Here is a 21619-nt window from a genome sequence, read left to right as displayed (position 1 = left end):
CAGTTGGGGCACCGGAACTGCTGTCTGATTTGGTTGGGATGTTTGAAAACCCATTCAACTATTTAGGGCATAGGATTATCACTGATGTCAGAACTATCAAGAAAAATTAGGAATTTTTCTTTAGAAATGAGGTCGAGGAGAAATAGAAAACGCACGATTTCTTAGAACACAGGTTATTAGTAATTAAAGGCTTTAATTTTAATTTTAATTTTTTTGAGATGGAGTCTCACTCTGTTGCCCGGGTTACAGTGCAATGGCACGATCTTGGCTCACTGCAACCTGCACCTCCCAGGTTCAAGCCTCAGTCTCCAGAGTAGCTGGGATTATAGGCATGCCACCATGCCCAGCTAATTTTTGTATTTTTAGTAGTGATGGGGTTTCACCATGTTGGCCAGGCTGGTCTTAAATTCCTGGCCTCAGGTGATCCACCTGTCTCGGCCTCTCAAAGTGCTGGGATTACAGGCGTAAGCCACCACACCTGGCAAAAAGCTTTAATTTTTTTTTTTTTTAACTTCAGGATTCTGATGCACATAGAAAACTTAGCACAAGAAAGTTGATGTACTACTGAAGTGAATACATAGAAATGAAATCAGAGGTAGTTCTAGGTGCATCCCTTCTGCTTTCTCTCAGTCCCTGATGCTTAGATCAGACAAAGGCAATGCTAAATTGTTTGTTGTGCACTGACATTAATGTGTTTCAAAGTCTTTCATTTCACCTAACACTGAACGGAAAAGGCTGTGAGTAAATTTAGGCTATGGATGAGAGCTGGACATTTGGATGGTCTGGAATATGGAGATAATTTTGTTTTTGTTTGTTTTTGTTTTTCTCAAGGTTGAAAGTTTCAGAGTGCAGGGATCAGAAAGCTTCATACTGGAAATATAAAAATGGTACATTTCTGGAGAGCAATTTGATAATTTGTTTCAATAATTGTTTTTTGACAGTGTCTCATCGTGTCACCCAGGCTGGAGTGCAGTGGAGCAATCATGGCTCACCACAGTCTCAATCTCCCGGACTCAGGTGATCATCCCACGTCAGCCTCCCAAGCAGCTAGGAATATGGGCAAGCACTACCACGCCCTGCCAATTTTGGTATTTTTTGTAGAGATGGGGTTGCACCATGTTGCCTAGGCGGGTCTTGAACTCCTAGGCTCAAGAGATCTGCCTGCCTCAGCCTCCCAAAGTGCGGGATTACAGGTGTGAGCCACCGTGCCCAGCTTGTTTCAATAATTTAAATGTGAATTTCTAACAAAAAGCAAATAAAGCTGTAGGTGTAAGAATGCTTATTACAACATTGGTTATAACCAAAAACTGCAAATAATCTAAATGTGTATCGATAAGGTAGTCATTAAATAAGTGGGCACATCCATGAATGTACTACATGAAAAATGATTATGTATATCAATACATTTATATTGTATTGTTAAAATTAAAGATTAGCCAGGCACGGTGGCTCACGCCTATAATCCCAACACTTTGGGAGGCTGAGGCGGGTGGATCACAAGGTCAGGAGTTTGAGACCAGCCTGATCAACGTGGTGAAACCCCATCTCTACTAAAAATACAAAAATTAGCCGGGCATGGTGGTGTGCACTATAACCCCAGCTACTCAGGAGGCTGAGGCAGGAGAATCACTTTCAATAATTGAAACCGGGAGGCAGAGGTTGCAATGAGCTGAGATCGTGCCACTGCACTCCAGCCTGGGTGACAGAGTGAGACTCTGTCTCAAAAAAAAAAAAAAAAAATTGAAGATTAATAAACAAATTATAATTCTACTTTAAAGTGTGTTTGTGTTATCTGGATGGCCGTGCCAAAATACGTTAACTGTGATCATCACCAAGTAGTGGGATTGACGATGATTTTAACTTCTTTGTACATTTCTTTATTATCTGAAATTTCTTCTTTTATTCTCTTTTATCTCTATTTCCCAAGAAGATCACCCAATACCTCCTCCCCCCAAACATACACACATTATTCTAATGCATTTTATGTAAATCTTTCAGTTTGCATGTATTTCTACAAAACGCATTTTTGTAGTTTAGGTATTTATGTGTAGGTATTTGTATGTAGGTATTTAGATTTACTTAGATAGTATGACATCCTGTTCCTTACATTTTTACATAGTACTATGATTTTCAGATCTATGTTGCTATGTGTATACCTAGTCTATGCATAGAACTGCTGAATTGTTTTATAATAAAGGCATTATGAATTCTAAGCATGTGCTACCTTCATAATTGGATAAATACACAATAAAGCTTTTTTTTTTTTTTTTTTTTTTTTTTTTTTTTTTTTAGACAGAGTTTCACTCTTATTGCCCAGGCTGGAGTGCAATGGCATGATCTTGGCTCACGGCCACCTCTGCCTCCTGGGTTGAAGTAAGTCTTCTGCCTCAGCCTCCCAAGTAGCTGGGATTACAGGCTTGCGCCACCAAGCCCAGCTAATTTTGTATTTTTAGTAGAGACAGGGTTTCTCCATGTTGTTCAGGCTGGTCTCAAACCCCGACCTCAGGTGATCCGCCCACCTTGGCCTCCCAAAGTGCCGGGATTACAGGTGTTAGCCACTGCACCTGGTCAATAAAGCTATTTTTATTGTGGAAAAAATAAAGAAAACTACCCTTCTTCAAACCTAAAAGCATACATAAAGTTGCAAATTATTGCACATAATTTTGTCAATGGAATTATCCAAATGAAGAAATATTTATTACAGTGGAGATTCTGTTTTACCAAGCATCTCTACATTTAAAAAGTATTTAGATACATGGAACTCTTTTCTATAAATAAATAAAATTCAGAGAAAAGAGAATATTTATTTCTATGTAGACTCTAAAATGCTTGACTTATTTTAGAAGGCAAAAATTTCAAAAGACAAAGTTATTTTGAAAGTTAAAAGAAGTGAAAGAAATTATTAGAGTGTGTTCTCACTATATATTAAAAATGAAATTAAAATCATTGAAAATAAAAGAAATATGATATTGTAATGCAAACAGAAATTAAGGAAAATCCCAAAAGGATAGGAAACATTTGATGGACAGCACAGGAATATGAAAAGACAGAGGAAGCAATAAAGCCTATTGGGAAAAACTGAAATTTATGTGTTGAAAGTTCATAATTTTTAACATAAAAATCTAATAATAACTGCTAATCCCTTTCCTTTCTTTAAACTTTAATTTAAGGATAAAAATAGAACTTCAAGAGTAACTTTATTCAGTCATATTTTTATAACATAGATATCAAATACTCTCAGTAAAGATTTGTGTTTAACTTTCAAACTTTTCTTCAAAACAATATCATATTCCTAGGTGAGAGGTATGAAAGAAAATCACATTTGACTATATACTATGAAAGGAAATGGCAAGATGAGAGTCATATTTCAAAGCAGATGTTACTGAAGTATTGTAAGTCAAGTAAAGGTCACAAAAAGCTTTCTTCTCTTTCTTATTTTGGCTAGTTTTTACTGATAACAGTGGAGAAGGTTTATAACACAGCATTGGAAGACAACACCAAGTTGCCCTTACTAAGAGTATTTTGTTGAAAACAGGGCCTCCTTTTTCTACCCCTCTCCCGAATATTGGGTTTCAGAATGAAGTCATTGACCTAGGAAAAATAAATAGTCTTCAGGGACCAGAGCCAGGTCAGAAAAACAAATTAAAGTACAGAAGCTTAAGTGTGAAAACAAACAAAACACCCACAAAATAGTGATTTGGGAGTCCAGGGCCAAATGGGAAGAAGGACTGAGGGGAAAGGCCCCACACGATGACCACATTGTCTAGGGAGAAGGTCACAGCAGCCTTGCTTTCTCTGGAAACTCGAGTTAAACCAGAAACCAAGACTGTAGGATGTGCCTTGAGTAAGAGGTCTCTTGAATTTACTTATGAGTTGATGTAACTTTAAAGATGCAGTCAGCATTTCATTCATTTTTAGGCAGAATGGCATAATGGTTGTAGATTCATAATCTTCAGTCTCACAAAGTTCAAACTTTGTAACCTTTGGCAGTTTATTTAGCTTCCTCATCTATAGAATATATACATAGTAAAAGAATTCACCTCATAGGATTACTAAAAGGATTAAACAAAATAGGTCTTCTAAACAGCTTAGGACAAGTTCTGGCACATAGCATGTATTCAGTAAATGTTAGCTAGTGCTGGTAGAATTACCATTTGAGCATCTATCTGCCTGAGACTGATATCTGAATTTATATACCAATTAAAATTGTTATGTTATAATGTTTTGATATATTAAATCTAAAGAAGACTTTATTTACTAATATTAAGATATGAAACTTGCACAGATCTATCACTATTGATAACAGAGGGTACAAATCTTAGTCCACAAACTCAAGTATACAAGAAATGTTTTAATTTCTATTTCAAGCCCCCATTACACCAGATGCTAGAAAAATAATCTCAGTCAACTCAAGGTTCCCACTCCCAAACCCAGTTGCATTGGGATTGCATATATGTTCTGGGGGCTATCATCTGTTGTTAGTTGTCAACATCTGACCATGCTACTATCTGTTGAGACTTATGTTCTAGTTGCCAGTCCACAAAGTTGACAGTTGTGTCCTCCTTGTATTGGACACCAGTTTCTGTTGTAGCAGGACAAGCCACAGACAAAACCACTCAGACACTGAGTTAAAGATTAAGAAGGGCTTTATTCAGCCGGGAGCTTCAGCAAGACTCACGTCTCCAACAACCAAGCTCCCTGAGTGAGCAATTCCTGTCCCCTTTAAGGGCTCCCAACTCTAAGGGGGTCTGCGTGAGAGGGTTGTGATAGATTGAGCAAGCAGGGGGTACATGACTGCGAGCTGCATGCACTGGTAATTAGAACGGAACAGAACAGGACAGGGATTTTCACAGTGCTTTTCTATACAATGTCTGTAATCTATAGATAACTTAACCGATTAGGTCAGGGGTCGATCTTTAACTACCAGGCCCAGGGTGTGGCGCTGGGCTGTCTGCTTCTGGATTTCATTTCTGCCTTTTAGTTTTTACTTCTTCTTTCTTTGGAGGCAGAAATTGGGCATAAGACAATATGAGGGGTGGTCTCCCTTACTGTAACTTTTGGGAGCGTGATAAAATTAGTGAGACACTAAAAGTCCCTACCCCATCCCTCTACTAGCCTCTGGCTTATGGGAAATGATCTGCTGCTCCTCCGACCACTATGCTGGGGCACAAAGGTGCTCTGTGAGGCTGTTTCAGTCTCCCTTTGTAAGTCTAACATACCATATTGCCATCTCTACTATATTGTTCCTGGTCTATCATAGGGTGAACTCTGGGGGTGAACTCTAGCATAGGGTGAACATAGGGTGAAATCCAGATTAAACAGAAAAAATGATGATTCTTCTGTGCTTGAATTCCCCAAAATTATGCAAAGGGAGATGTTCTACTATGCCTTAAACTTGTACCCCACGCTGCCTTCAGAATCAATCCAGGAGAAAGCTGGGCACAGGTCCTTTTTCAGGTACCCAGCATCTGGGCTCCTTTCTTTTCCTCTGATTTCTCTCCTTTTCCACAAGTCTAGACAGTCTTCAGTCTTGGGGACAGGAAAAACTGGCTTTGACCTGTCAGGTATTTTTCTAATTGTTTTGTCTCAAGGCTGAATCTTGGCTTTTAAAATTTTTAAAAATCAAAGATTTGAAAACTCTTCCAAAAGGAATGTCCAGTTCATAGTCTAGCTACCTCAATGAGTAAAGTCATAGGGAAAAAATATACAAAACCGAAAATACTGATTAATATCTCAAAATACCTCAAAATACCTCAAAATTCCTCAAAATAAGAAGGGATATCTGTTTTTTCTTTTTATCTAAAACTATATTTTAAATACATATAAGTAAAATACTTTGACTTTCAAAAATAAACAGTCTTCCAAGTAAAATATTTTCTGCTAGTTAAAAACATGAATTTCATCATGTATTATTGAAAAGTGCTGGATTTTATAATTCCTTTCAGCCCAAATTGCAAATATCAACTATACCCATTACATGCATGCAGATGGTTCTAACATCAGCTTGCCAGCGAGGATTTCTTAGTGTTTTCAGTTCCTATCCTTGCCTCTTTATCTCCTTCTACAATCTGCTGGTCGATTTGTTCCTCAGTGACTTCTTGTTACTCTACAAATTTACTGCATCCTCTTTTTATAATCTACTATCCAAAAGAATGTGTAGCTTTTCGTTTTGTAAAATTTGACCATGTCTGCATGTTATCTCCTTAAGAATTTCAGACACAATACATCTTTTGTGGAGTCTAGAGAAAACTTGAAAACAGAGACATTTGGTAATATAATTTGATGGTGGTGATATTAATTTTTAAAGCTCTTGATAATTTCAAAGACCCATATATTTGTATTGCATTTTGATCACTGTTACCTAGGTCGTCAGTGAGCCCCCTTGAAATACAATACGGCCATATTCATCTTTGTAGGACTTCTTCATGATACAATGGGTAACAGCAATTCTTCAATCACCACTAAATGAAAGAACAATAAGATAGTTGGCTGTTTTCAAACAGTAATGCATAGCGAGACTGTTCTACTCTGTCACATACCATATACTGTATATCCACTATATTTCAAAAGTGTAAGTGTAGCAACAATTATGGGTAAAAATGTGTTCAGAATTGGATTATTATAAGTTCATAGCAGAAAAGTTCCTTAACACATTTAAGGAAGAAGACAGCAAAGTACATTTTACATTTCTGAACAAAAGATAAAAATTTTAAAAAAAGTGAGCATTGAGATATAACCCTCAACATTAGGAATTGAAGTAGGAAAAGCAATAAACCAACTTGGGTTCCAGTTCTCGTTCTACAAATTACTTGCAGAGAAACTACGGGAAAGGCATTTAATATTCTAAGGGGCTGTTTTTCCTTCTATAAGCTGAAATTTTGAACTAGAATCTCTGTTTCTTTCATTGTACCATTCAATTATTTCCCTTGTTTAAAAACATGTCAGATAACAGAATAAAATTACAGAAATTTTAAAAAATGCAGAGTAAATCAGTCATGTAAAAAATTGTGGTAAAACCATTTTAACTTTAAAATTGCTTTTCTAGTTTCTAAATGGTAAAAGGTTTAAGTTTCCAAACTGATCAATATAGAAACTTAAAAAAAAGACTTTATTATGTATGTAATTTCTAAATAATTGAAGCCATCTACTGTCATAAGGAGGTACTTCAGGCAAAATACTGTCAGCTTAATTTTAATTCCTTTTTAAAGTAAAAATGTTATAGCTACAACACATAATATGCAAGTGCAGGTTTATGCACATTTTTCTAAATCTTTCAGAATATATTACCAGGTTTTTTTTTTGTTTGTTTGTTTCCATTTTGTTTTGCTAAAGTATGTAGGAATTTTTAAGGCATATGTTTATGGAAAGGTTTCCAGATTGAAACAAAGATTGTTATTTTGAATTCTCTGCTTTTATTATGTTAATTAAAACAAAACTTTATAGAGAATCTAAGTGCCTCTCAAGCTACATAAAAAGAATACCCAGTTGATGCATGGGAATTATAAAGATAATTTACACAGTTGGTAAAGGAAACAGCCTATACTGAAAGGCAATTAAACAAGAGCTATATTACATTATATTTAAAATAGGAAATATATGTGCAGAAAACCAAGTAATCATCATTACTCTTATATTTGTCTCCTGGAATGGATTCTCTTAAAATTCTGATAGTGCCTCCTTTCCTTTCCTCTCCACCTTAAACAAGTGCTTCTTACACTTTGGTGTGTACATCATCACCTGGGGATCTTGTTAAAATGCAGATTCTTACTCAGAAAGCCTGGGGTGTGGCCTGAGATGCTGAGCTTCTAACCAGCTCCCAGGGGTTTCCCGTGTTACTAGTCTTCAGATTGAGTGGCAAGGCCCTTAATTATGGGCAGCCAGGGTTGAAATGACAAAAGATAAGAAGTGCCAGGGTTTTCCTTTTTGTTTTGTTCTACTACCTATTCAAAACCCAGACTGAAATTCTTAGCTTATTTACTTAGCTTAATTCTTAGCTTAGTTACTTCTCCATGCTTTTACTTCCTTCTCACTGGTGCCTACTCTATTCCCACAAAAGAAAAGTTCTTAAATATACACACCTGTTATTATCTAGCATGCCATAGGTAATATTATCCATGTGACGCATAGGCTAAGGGTCCTCAAAGAATGGTTCCCTACTGTGCTTGATTAGAATGTTTTCTAGAAATAGGGTCATGGTAAAGAGACTCTGAATGACTCTACTAAGGGGTAAATGGTGCCGAAACTTAAAACAGTGAATAATTCTGCAATCATGTCAATTTGGCTTTAGAATGTATTATAATAGAATTTGCAGGAGATTTACTTACTAATTACATTTTACTTAAGGTAATAAAATATATTTGTATGCTCTGACCATACACCAATTAATAGTGTTGGTGAGGAGGCGATAAAGAGAGGGGGATCTGCCTGAAAGCATGAGGAAGTATATGTAGGAGGGTAGTCTGGGATAAATTTTTTTTTATGAATAATACATCTGTGGAAAGTCAAGATTTCATCTGTCAAGTTCTAATGCAACTGAAATAATACAAATGGACATTGCATTATTTTCCCCTTCTCAATGGATTATTTAAAGTGCTGTTAAGGATGTTTTGGGGGTATAAACATCTACCATATGTTGAACACATACTATGTATCCACATCTAAACTAAGAAATCTCTATGCAGTGGCTTAGTAAGTTCTCACTATGTATCTATGTGGTAGGTGCCATTATGCCAATAAGATAAGAAAATATAGCTTATCGAGGAACTTTTCTCTGTATTTATTTTTTATTATACTTTAAGTTCTAGGGTACATGTGCACAACGTGCAGGTTTGTTACATATGTATACATGTGGTATGTTGGTGTGCTGCACCCATTAACTCATCATTTACATTAGGTATATCTCCTAATGCTATCCCTCCCCCATCCCCGACCCCACGACAGGCCCCGGTGTGTGATGTTCCCCTTCCTGTGTCCAAGTGTTCTCATTGTTCAATTCCCACCTATGAGTGAGAACAGGCGGTGTTTGGTTTTTTGTCCTTGCGATAGTTTGCTGAGAATGATGGTTTCCAGCTTCATCCATGTCCCTACAAAGGACATGAACTCATCATTTTTTATGGCTGCATAGTATTCCATGGTGTATATGTGCCACAGTTTCTTAATCCAGTCTATCATTGATGGACATTTGGGTTGGTTCCAACTCTTTGCTATTGTGAATAGTGCCGCAATAAACATACGTGTGCATGTGTCTTTATAGCAGCATGATTTATAGTCCTTTGGGTATATACCCAGTAATGGGATGGCTGGATCAAATGGTATTTCTAGTTCTGGATCCTTGAGGAATCGCCACACTGTCTTCCACAATGGTGGAACTAGTTTGCAGTCCCACCAACAGTGTAAAAGTGTTCCTATTTCTCCACATCCTCTCCAGCACCTGTTTTTCCTGACTTTTTAATGATTGCCATTCTAACTGGTGTGAGATGGTATCTCATTGTGGTTTTGATTTGCATTTCTCTGATGGCCAGTGATGATCAGCATTTTTTCATGTGTCTTTTGGCTGCATAAATGTCTTCTTTTGAGAAGTGTCTGTTCATATCCTTTGCCCACTTTTTGATGGGGTTGTTTTTTTCTTGTAAGTTTGTTTGCGTTCTTTGTAGATTCTGGATATTAGCCCTTTGTCAGATGAGTAGGTTGCGAAAATTTTCTCCCATTCTGTAGGTTGCCTGTTCAGTCTGATGGTAGTTTCTTTTGCTTGCAGAAGCTCTTTAGTTTGATTAGATCCCATTTGTCAATTTTGGCTTTTGTTGCTGTTGCTTTTGGTGTTTTAGACATGAAGTCCTTGCCCATGCCTATGTCCTGAATGGTATTGCCTAGGTTTTCTTCTAGGGTTTATATGGTTTTAGGTCTAACATGTAAGTCTTTAATCCATCTTGAATTAATTTTTGTATAAGGTGTAAGGAAGGGATCCAGTTTCAGCTTTCTACATATGGCTAGCCGGTTTTCCCAGCACCATTTATTAAATAGGGAATCCTTTCCCCATTTCTTGTTTTTCTCAGATTTGTCAAAGATCAGATGGTTGTAGATGTGTGGTATTATTTCTGAGGGCTCTGTTCTGCTCCATTGGTCTAGATCTCTGTTTTGGTACCAGTACCATGCTGTTTTGGTTATTGTAGCCTTGTAGTATAATTTGAAGTCAGGTAGTGTGATGCCTCCAGCTTTGTTCTTTTGGCTTAGGATTGTCTTGGCAATGCAGGCTCTTTTTTGGTTCCATATGAACTTTAAAGTAGTTTTTTCCAATTCTGTGAAGAAAGTAATTGGTAGCTTGATGGGGATGGCATTGAATCTATAAATTACTTTGGGCAGTATGGCCATTTTCACGATATTGATTCTTCCTATTCATGAGCATGGAGTGTTCTTCCATTTGTTTGTGTCCTCTCTTACTTCATTGAGCTGTGGTTTGTAGTTCTCCTTGAAAAGGTCCTTCACATCCCTTGTAAGTTGGATTCCTAGATATTTTATTCTCTTTGAAGCAATTGTGAATGGGAGTTCACTCATGATTTGGCTCTCTGTTTGTCTGTTATTGGTGTATAGGAATGCTTGTGATTTTTGCACATTGATTTTGTATCCTGAGACTTTGCTGAAGTTGCTTATCAGCTTAAGGAGATTTTGGGCTGAGATGATGGGGTTTTCTAGATATACAATCATGTCATCTGCAAACAGGGACAATTTGACTTCCTCTTTTCCTAATTGAATACCCTTTATTTCTTTCTCCTGCCTGATTGCCCTGGCCAGAACTTTCAACACTATGTTGAATAGGAGTGGTGAGAGAGGGCATCCCTGTCTTGTACCAGTTTTCAAAGGGAATGCTTCCAGTTTTTGTCCATTCAGTATGATATTTGCTGTGGGTTTGTCATAAATAGCTCTTATTATTTTGAGATACGTTCCATCAATACCTAATTTATTGAGAGTTTTTAGCATGAAGGGCTGTTGAATTTTGTCAAAGGCCTTTTCTGCATCTCTTGAGATCATGTGGTTTTTGTCGTTGGTTCTGTTTATATGCTGGATTACGTTTATTGATTTGCATATGTTGAATGAGCCTTGCATCCCAGGGATGAAGCCCACTTGATCATGGTGGATAAGCTTTTTGATGTGCTGCTGGATTCGGTTTGCCAGTATTTTATTGAGGATTTTTGCATTGATGTTCATCAGGGATAATGGTCTAAAGTTCTCTTTTTTTTGTTGTGTCTCTGCCAGGCTTTTGGTATCAGGATGATGCTGGCCTCATAAAATGAGTTAGGGAGGATTCCCTCTTTTTCTATCAATTGGAATAGTTTCAGAAGGAATGGTACCAGCTCCTCCTTGTACCTCTGCTAGAATTTGGCTGTGAATCTGTCTGGTCCTGAACTTTTTTTCGTTGGTAGGCTATTAATTATTGCCTCAATTTCAGAGCCTGTTATTTTTCTATTCAGGGATTCAACTTCTTCCTGGTTTAGTCTTGGGAGGGTGTATGTATCAAGGAATTTATCCATTTCTTCTAGATTTTCTAGTTTATTTGCATAGAGGTGTTTATAGTATTCTCTGATGGTTGTTTGTATCTCTGTGGGATCAGTAGCGATACCCCCTTTATCATTTTTTATTGTGTCTATTTGATTCTTGTCTCTTTCCTTCTTTATTAGTCTTGCTAGCAGTCTATTTTGTTGACCTTTTCAAAAAACGAGCTCCTAGATTCACTGATTTTTTGAAGGGTTTTTTGTGTCTCTATCTCCTTCAGTTCCACTCTGATCTTAGTTATTTCTTGCTTTCTGCTAGCTTTTGAATGTGTTTGCTCTTGCTTCTCTAGTTCTTTTAATTGTGATGTTAGGGTGTCAATTTTAGATCTTTTCTGCTTTCTCTTGTAGGCATTCAGTGCTATACATTTCCCTCTACACACTGCTTTAAATGTGTCCCAGAGATTCTGGTATGTTGTGTCTTTGTTCTCATTGGTTTCAAAGAACATCTTTATTTCTGCCTTCATTTCATTATGTACCCAGTAGTCATTCAGGAGCAGGTTGTTCAGTTTCCATGTAATTGGGCGGTTTTGAGTGAATTTCTTAATCCTGAGTTCTAGTTTGATTGCACTGTGGTCTGAGAGACAGATTGTTATAATTTCTGTTCTTTTACATTTGCTGAGGAGTGCTTTACTTCCAACTATGTGGTCAATTTTGGAATAAGTGTGATGTGGTGCTGAGAAGAATGTATATTCTGTTGATTTGGGGTGGAGAGTTCTGTAGATGTCTATTAGGTCTGCATGGTGCAGAGCTGAGTTCAATTCCTGGATATCCTTGTTGACTTTCTGTCTCGTTGATCTGTCTAATGTTGACAGTGGGGTGTTAAAGTCTTCCATTATTATTGTGTGGGAGTCTAAGTCTCTTTGTAGGTCTCTAAGGACTTGCTTTATGAATCTGGGTGCTCCTGTATTGGGTGCATATATATTTAGGATAGTTAGCTCTTCTTGTTGAATTGATCTCTTTACCATTATGTAATGGCCTTCTTTGTCTCTTTTGATCTTTGTTGGTTTAAAGTCTGTTTTATCAGAGACTAGGATTGCAACCTCTGCTTTTTTTTGTTTTCCATTTGCTTGGTAGATCTTTCTCCATCCCTTTATTTTGAGGCTATGTGTGTCTCTGCATGTGAGATGGGTCTCCTGAATACAGCACACTGATGGGTCTTAACTCTTTATCCAATTTGCCAGTCTGTGTCTTTTAATTGGAACATTTAGCCCACTTACATTTAAGGTTAATATTGTTATGTGTGAATTTGATCCTGTCATTATGATGTTAGCTGGTTATTTTGCCTGTTAGTTGATGCAGTTTCTTCTCGAGGAACTTTTTAATTGGGAAACCTTTTGAAAAAATTTAACCCAACAGTGAGTTTTGTGAAAAGCTCCATTGTATGGTTTATCCTATATGAATAAATATATCCAATATATTTAAAACTTAAGAATAGGAAAACTTAGGGTTATTATTCATTTCATGAAAAGAATAGCCAGTGATTGCAGTTAAGTGGTTAGTATATGTAACAGGGATTTTTTGAGTTACATATATTTAATGTACATATAATTTTCCAGGTAAACACTAGCAAAAAGTTTGGCATGTCTATAATAACGCTGTTAATTTTCCATTCATTTTGATTGCTTAGGAGATGGTCTTAGTCTGTTTCCTGTTGATATAATAGAATATCTGTGGCTGAGTAATTTATAAAGAGGTCTATTTTAGCTCATGATTCTGGAGGCTGGGAGGTCCAAGATCAGTTCACCACATCTGGCTGGCTTCTGGTAAGGGCCTCACGCTTCATCATAATATGCCAAAGAAGCAGAAGGGGAGGCAAGCTAGTGCAAGGAGACCAAACATGAGAGGCAGCCTCACTTTATATGACCACCTGGCCTCGCAGTAACTAACCAGTCCTGCAGAGTTAGAACTACTTCTTTGAGAATGGCATTAATTCCTCTTAGCAACCTAATCACCTTACTTCTCCATGCTTTTACTTCCTCCTCAACACAACCACATTGGGGACCAAGCCTCAGCATGAGTTTTGGTCAGAAGAAACCACAGCATTCTGCTCCTCCCTCAAACTCATGTCCTTCTTACAATGCAAAATCATCCCATCCCCAAAATCGCCAAAATCGTAACTCGTCCTGCACCAACTTAAAAGTCCAAAGCCCAAAGTCTCATCTGGGAAACTATGAAATCAAAACAAGTTATCTATTTCCCAGATACAATGGTGGGACAGGCATAGGGTATATACATTCCAATTCCAAAAGGGAGAAACAGGCAAGAAGAAGGGAGTAACAGGCTCAAAGCAAGTTCAAAACCCAGCAGGTAGACATTAAATTTTAAAGTTGGAGAATAATTTCCCTAAACTCCATGCACACTAGGGTTGGAGGTGGAGCCCCAAAGGCATCAGGCAGCCCTGCCCCTATGGCTTTGTTGGTGCAGCCCACGTGGCTGCTCTCATGGGTTGGAGTCTGGTGCCTGTAACTTTCCCAGGCAGGCATTATCCCCTGCCAGTGACTCTACAATTCTGGGGTCTCAAGGGTGGCCCAGGCCCTGTGGCTCTACTAAGCATTACCCTAGTAAGAGAACTCAGCAGTGGTTGCACCCCTTTGACAAATCACTACCTGGGCCCCTAGGCTTTTCAATCACCCTCAGATATTTAAGTGGAGGAAGCCACACCTCCATAGTTCTTGCATTCTGCACATGGAACTGCCAAGGCTTACAGCCTGTGCCTTCTATAGTTTGAGCATGAGCCACATCTGGGCCTGTTTGAATGAAGGTGTGGTGCTGCCAAGGTTTACAGTTTGTACCATTTGGAGCAACAAGTTGAGCTGTACCTGAGGCCAGTTGAGCCACAACTGGCTGAGGAGTCCTGTTCCTGAATGCAGAGAGCAGAGACCCCAGCCTGCCCTACCTAGGCTCAAGGTAGCAAGCCCTTGCTGCCCTCAAGATCCTAACATTCTTAGACTGTGATGGGGGGAGCAGCCTCAAAGATCTCTGAAATGCCTTCAGGGTCTTTCTCCCATTGTCCTGATGATTAGTACCAGGTTCCCTTCTAGCCATATTAATCTCTTTAGCAAACAGTTTCTGGGTATTGCTGTGATGTATTCTATATTTTATTATTACTTTATTATGTATCTTAACTTCTCTACCAGAATATAAACTAAGCTCCACAAGAAAAGAAACAGTGTTTTCATCCTTTACAGTACCAAGTACATCTTCATTTAGCAGATCACAATAAGTCATGCTGAATTAAATTGCTATTTCTTTAGTGTCAACATCTATGTATGTGAGATGAGCAGACTGTAGTGCACCAATTTTTCATTTTAATGGTGTTTAAGAACCTTTAGAGGTTGTAGCATGATTGATTCAGATGCAGAAACACACCAGTTGTAAAAAGGACTAAAATAAAGGGACTGATTGCCCTTATTTTTCAACACAGGGACAAAGTCTTAGTTTTGTTTTAAGCTTTTTATCTAAGTTTAATTTCTATGATGCCTCATAAATGTTTACCAATAATAACAATAACAATTTCATGTGGAAGTCTCTCTTCTTTACTTCTCTTATCTCCAAGGTTTTTATGCTTAAAGAAAAAAATATTGGTATGGAGTTGGCCAACATGACTGAATAGAAGTAGCTAGTGTATGCCACTCTCATGAAGAGAAATGGAACGGGCGAGTAAATACAGCACCTTCAATGGAAACATCCAAGTACACACATTGGAAACTCATCAAGGAAACAAGCTGACCCATGGAGAATGGAGAAAAGCAAGGCAGGATGACTGCCCACCCAGGAGTGACATGGAGCCAGGAGCGCCTCCTCAGCCCAGGGAAGTGGTGAGTGAGCAACCCCTGAGACCCACAAATCTTTGCAACTCTCGGGTCAGGAGATCCTCTCATGGATCCACCCCATCAGGGCTTTCAGTCTGACACGCAGAGCTACATGGAGTCTTGGCAGAGCAACCACTCAGGCACACACACACAGCCCCAGCAGCCTTAGATACCCAGGCTTCCTAGCAAAAGCAGCTGCAACTCCGGCAAAGCAGGAGGTTAGATCCCTATACATGTTCCTAGGAAAGGCACTGAATCCAGGGGGCCGAGCAGTGACAGTCTGCAGGCTGTTGTTTCCATGGCATCTAGCAGGGTAAGATCCACTGGCTTGGGAAACAAGCCAGCCACTGGTGGCAGCATTACACCTCCCTGAGATGGAGCTCCCAAGGGGAGAGAGAAGCCACCATCTCTGTTATTTCACAGCCTTAGCCATTGTTGCCTTTGGGCTCTAGGGAGTCCGAGTTGACTAGGGACTGCAGTGGTCCCTTGGCATAGCCTAGAAGCTATACAGAGAGGCAGTCAAACTGCTTATTCACGTGGATCCCAGACCCCATTTCTCTTCACTGGGCAGAATCTCCCAGCTGGGGTCTCTAGTCACCCCCACTGGTGTTTTCCAACCCACTGATTTCAAACCTCTCTGGGATAGAGGTCACAGAGTGTGGGGTGGGCTGCCATCTTCGCTGTTTGATAGCTTTAGCCATTCTTGCCTTTGGGCTTTGGACAGTCTGAGGCAACTGGGGGATGGAGCAGACCGCAAGCATAGCACAGGTGCTCTATGAAACATAGCTAGACTGCTTTCTTAAGTGGGTCCCTTATCCTGTTCCTCCCCACTGGGCAGGACCTCCCAACTGGGGTCTCCAGCCACCTCCTACAGGTGTGTTTGGACCAGCAAAAGGTCCATACTTCCCTGGGACAGAGCGAGCTCCCAGAAGAAGGGGCAGACCAACATCTTTGTTGTTTTGCAGCCTTCACTGTTGATAGCTTCAGGTACTGGAAAATCTGAGGTGACTAGGGACTGGAGCAGACCCCCAGCACACTGCCGTAGTCCCACAGAAAACTGTCCAGAGTGTTTGTTATGTGGGCCCTTATCCTGTATATCCTCACTGGGCAGGTTCTCCAGGTGGGGCTATTGAGCCAGTAGCAGTTCTGTAACTCCCTGGACAGAGCTCCCAGTGGGAGGGATGGGTTGCCATCTTTGCTGTCTCACAGCCCTCACCCTTACTGTCTCTGGGTTCTGGAGAGTCTGTGGGGAGCTGGGACTGGTCTGAATTCCCAGCACAGAGCAACCACCTCATGGAAAAGTAGCCAGACTGTTCTCCATGCAGGTCCTGGTCTTCATTTCTCTTCCCTGGGCAGGGCCTTCCAACCTGGTACTCTAGCACAACCACCATGCCCCTGCCTGATCACTGCAATCAGAGGCAGAAGCAGCCCAGCATTTCTCTGAGGAGGAAATCCCAGAGTCAAACTACAACCCCTCCATCACTACAGTTGTACTGGTACCACCCTAACAGCCCTCAGGCTGGGAAAGGAACAAAGGGCCTAGTCACTATACGGCACCTCCAATATACCAAAGTCACCACATGGAGAGGAGTCCAGTCCCTCTTCTCTAGGAACCCCATCCCCACCCCACTCCTTACCAGGCAAGGTCCTTGGCTCATAACCACAGAACAGACACTTCATCCATGGTTGAGCATATCCACTGGTAGTGGCCCAAAGTTTCCCTGAGGAGAGGCTCCCAGAGGCATCCTAAAGCCCTTCTGCCACTGCCACAGCAGCAGTTCCTTCCCTGCTGCCAGTGGTCTGGGGAAGAAACAACCTGAGGGATACACCTGAGTTTACAGCACACCACAGGCAACATACGGAACAAATACCAGCCTCTCCCCTTGGTGAGCCCTCAATCCCCTGCTCCTCAACAAGCAGAGCCCCAAGCTCATGCCAGCAGTGCAGCTATCCCACCCCACTGGCTGAACACTCCCAGTAACAACAGCTCCACATTTGTCAGAGGTAGAGCCCCCGGGGGCAACCAAAAGCCTCTCTGCCATTGCCTCTGCAGTGGTACTACCCCTGCTACCCTCAGACTAATGAAGACCCTAAGTGACTTATCCACACCTCCAACAAGCTGCAGTCAACTGAAGGAGAGGAGGCCAGTCTGTCTCCTATGGATCCCACCCACATCCTCTGCTCATCACCAGGCCCACAGCACAGAACCCCCCCATCCTGGGCTGATTGCACTGAGCAATTGCTGACCTTTATCTCTCTGGGGGTGGTGCCTACAGGAAACAAGCAAAAGATCCTTGGTCACAACTACTATGAAGATCCCTTCCTCTGATGCTTCCAAGTTGAGGAGGAAACATAAACCCTGAGATCACCAGAGCTGTGGTGGGCAGCCTGGGAGAGGGCCAAGCCATGATCTACAGCCAGTACTCAAGTAGGAGAGGAGCCCACACTTTCAGAGCATTGAGAGGGAGCACAGCTGCAACTGCAGAAATATAGGGGAGCCACACAACTGAGCAAGAGCCTACCTACCAACTGACCACTACCCCTAAGCACCACCTACTGGATCACACCCCAAAGCTTTAACACCAAAAATACCTTGCTAACATACCCACTGTGAAGCCAAATAAAGACCATGCAAAAACCCTTGGCCTTGTGAAAACATCTAGAAAACAGATCTACTGACTGTACTCAATCTACACAACAGTTAAACACCCACATACAGAGGTGAGAAAGAACCAACGCAAGAACTCCAGTGACTCCAATGGTAAGAGTGTCTGTGTCCTCCAACAAGGATTCTTAACCAGGCTGTTTTGGCTGAAATGACAGAAATAGAATTCAGAATATAGATAGGAACAAAGATTATTGAGATTCAGGAGAATGGCAAAACCCAATCCAAGGAAACTAAGAAACACAATAAAAGGATACAGGAGCTGACAGATGAAATAGCTGGTATAAAAAAGTACCTAACTGATAGATGGAACTCACCCTACAAGAATTTCACAATGCAATCACAAGTAATAACAGCAGAAAAGACCAAGCTGAGGAAAGAATCTCAGAACTTGAAGACTGGCTTTCTGAAATAAGTCAGACAAAAATAAAGAAAAAAGAATGAAAAGGAATGAACAAGACCTCCAAGAAACATGGGACTATGAAAAGAGGCCAAATCTACAGATCATTGGCATCCCTCAAAGGGACAGGGAGAAAGCAAATGACCTGGAAAATATATTTCAGGATATCATCCATGAAAATTCCCCAACCTTGCTAGAGAAGCCAACAGTCAAATTCAGGAAATACAGAGAATCCCTGCAAGAGTCTACACAAGAAAATAATCCCCAAGACACATAATCATCAGACTTCCCGAGATCAAAATGAAAGAAAGAACGTTAAAGGCAGCTAGAGAAGGGAAAGCCACCTACAAAGGGAACCCCATCAAGCTAACAGCAGACTACTCAGCTGAAACCCCATAAGCTGGAAGAGATTGGGGACCTATACTGAACATTCTTAAAGAAAAAAACTTCAACTAAGGATTTCATATCCAGCCAAACTAAGCTTCCTAAGCAAAGGAGAAATAAAATCCTTTTCAGATAAGCAAATGCTGAAGGAGTTCATTATCAAAAGACCTACCTTATAAGATATCTTGAAAGAAGCACTAAATAAGGAAAGGAAAAACCATTACCAGGCAATACAAAAACACACTTAAGTACACAGACTACTGTGGCACTATAAAGCAACCACACAAATAAGCCGGCATAATAACCAGCTAACAACATAATTACAGGATCAAATCCACACATATCAATACTAACCTTGAATGTAAATAGGCTAAATGCCCCCATTTAAAAGGCAAAGGGGCTAGGCATGGTGGCTTATGCCTGTAATCTCAGCATTTTGGGAGGCTGAGGTGGGCAGATCACTAAGGCCAGGAGTTTGAGACCAGCCTGGCCAACATAGTGAAGCCCATCTCTACTAAAAATACCAACAATTAGCTGGGCATGGTGGCACATGCCTGTAATCCCAGCTACTCAGGAGTTTGAGACATGAGAATTGCTTGAAACTGGGATGTGGAGGTTTCAGTGAGCCGAGATTGTGCCACTGTACTCCAGCCAGCCTGAGTGACAGAGTGAGAATCTGTCTTTTTAAAAAAAAAAAAAAAAAAAAAAAAGGCAAAGTGGCAAGCTGGATAAAAAAGCAAGACCTAATGATGGTATGCTGTTTTCGAGAGACCCATCTCACACACAATGACACCCACAGGCTCAAAATAAAGGGATGGAGAAAAATCACCATGTAAATGGAAATAAGAAAAAAGCAGAGGTTATAACCCTAATTTCAGACAAAACGGACTTTAAACCAACAAAGATTTAAAAAGACAAAGAAGGGCATTACATAATGGTAAAGGGTTCAATCCAACAAGAAGACCTAACTATCTTAAATATATATGTACCCAACACAGGAGCACCCAAATTCATAAAGCATGTTCTTAGAGACCTACAAAGAGACTTAGACTCCCACACAATAACAGTTGGAAACTTCAACACTCCACTGACAGTATTAGACAGATCAGTGAGGCAGAAAATTAACAAAGATATTCAGGACCTGAACTCAACATTGGACCAAATGGATCTAACAGACCTCTATAGAACTCTCCACCCCAAAACAACAGACAACATATTCTTTTCCTTGCCACATGGTACCTACTCTAAAATTGACCACACAATCGGACATAAAATGATCCTCAGCAAATGCAAAAGAACTAAAATCATACAAAACACACTCTTGGACCACAGTGCAATAAAAATAGAAGTCAAGACTAAAATAATCGCTCAAAACCATGCAATTACATGGAAATTAAACCACCTCCTCGTGAATGACTTTTTGGTAAATAATGAAATTAAGGCAGAAGTCAAGAAGTTCTTTGAAACTAATGAGAACAAAGATAAAAACAGAAGAATCTCTGGGACACAGCTAAGGCTGTGGTTGAGAGGGAAATACATAGCACTAAAAGCCTACATTAGTAAGTTAGATCTCAAATTAACAACATCATAACTGAAAAAAATTAGAGAAGCAAGAGCAAACCAAAAACCATTCAAAAGATTAATGAATACAGGAGCTGGTTATCTTAAAAAATTAATGATAGTCTCCTACTAGACTAATAAAAAAGGGACACAATTCAAATAAACACAATTAGAAATGACAAAGGGGATGTTACCACTGACCCGACAGAAATAAAAATAAGCATTAGAGGCCAGGCACGGTGGCTCACACCTGTAATCCCAGCACTTTGGGAGGCCAAGGAGGGCAGATCATGAGGTCAGGAGATCCGAGACCATCCTGGCTAACACAGTGAAACCCCATCTCTACTAAAAATACAAAAAATTAGCCAGGCATTGTGGCTGGTGCCTGCAGTCCCAGCTACTCGGGAGGCTGAGGCAGGAGAATGGCGTGAACTCGGGAGGCGGAGCTTGCAGTGAGCCGAGATCACCACTGCACCCCAGCCTGGGCAACAGAGCAAGACTCCATCTCAAAAAAATAAAAAAATAAGCATCAGAAACTACTATGAACACCTCTATGCACACAAACTAGAAAACCTTGAAGAGATGGATACATTCCTGGAAACATATGCCCTCTCAAGACTGAACCAGGAAGAAATTGATACCCTGAGCAGACCAGTAATGACCTCCAAAATTGAATCAGTAATAAGGCTGCCAAGCAGCTGGGCGCAGTGGCTCATGCCTGTAATCCCAGAACTTTGGGAGGCTGAGGTGGGCAGATCACGAGGCCAAGAGATCGAGACCATCCTGGCCAACATGGTGAAACCCCATCTCTACTAAAAAATACAAAAATTAGCTGGGCGTGGTGGCATGCACCTGTAGTCCCAGCTACTTGGGATGCTGAGGTAGGAGAATCACTTGAACTCCAGAGGCGGAGGGTGCAGTGAGCCGAGCTCACGCCACTGTGCTCCAGCCTAGGCAACAAGAGCAAGACTCTGTCTCAAAAAAAAAAAAAAAAAAAAGCCTATCAACTATCAACCAAAAAAAGACCAGGACCACACACAGATTCACAGACAAATTGTACCAGATGTACAAAGAAGAGCAGGTACAATTCCTACTGAAACTATTCCAAAAAATTGAGGAAGAGGGACTCCTCCTCAACTCATTCTGTGAGGCCCGTATCATCCTGATTCCAAAACCTGGAAGAGACAACAAAAAGGAAACTTCAGGCCAATATCCTTGATGAACATTGATGCAAAAATCCTCAACAAAATAC

Source organism: Nomascus leucogenys, chromosome 12 (assembly GCF_006542625.1).
Source record: "Nomascus leucogenys isolate Asia chromosome 12, Asia_NLE_v1, whole genome shotgun sequence".
NCBI lineage: Eukaryota > Metazoa > Chordata > Mammalia > Primates > Hylobatidae > Nomascus > Nomascus leucogenys.
This window is presented reverse-complemented; position numbering follows the sequence as displayed.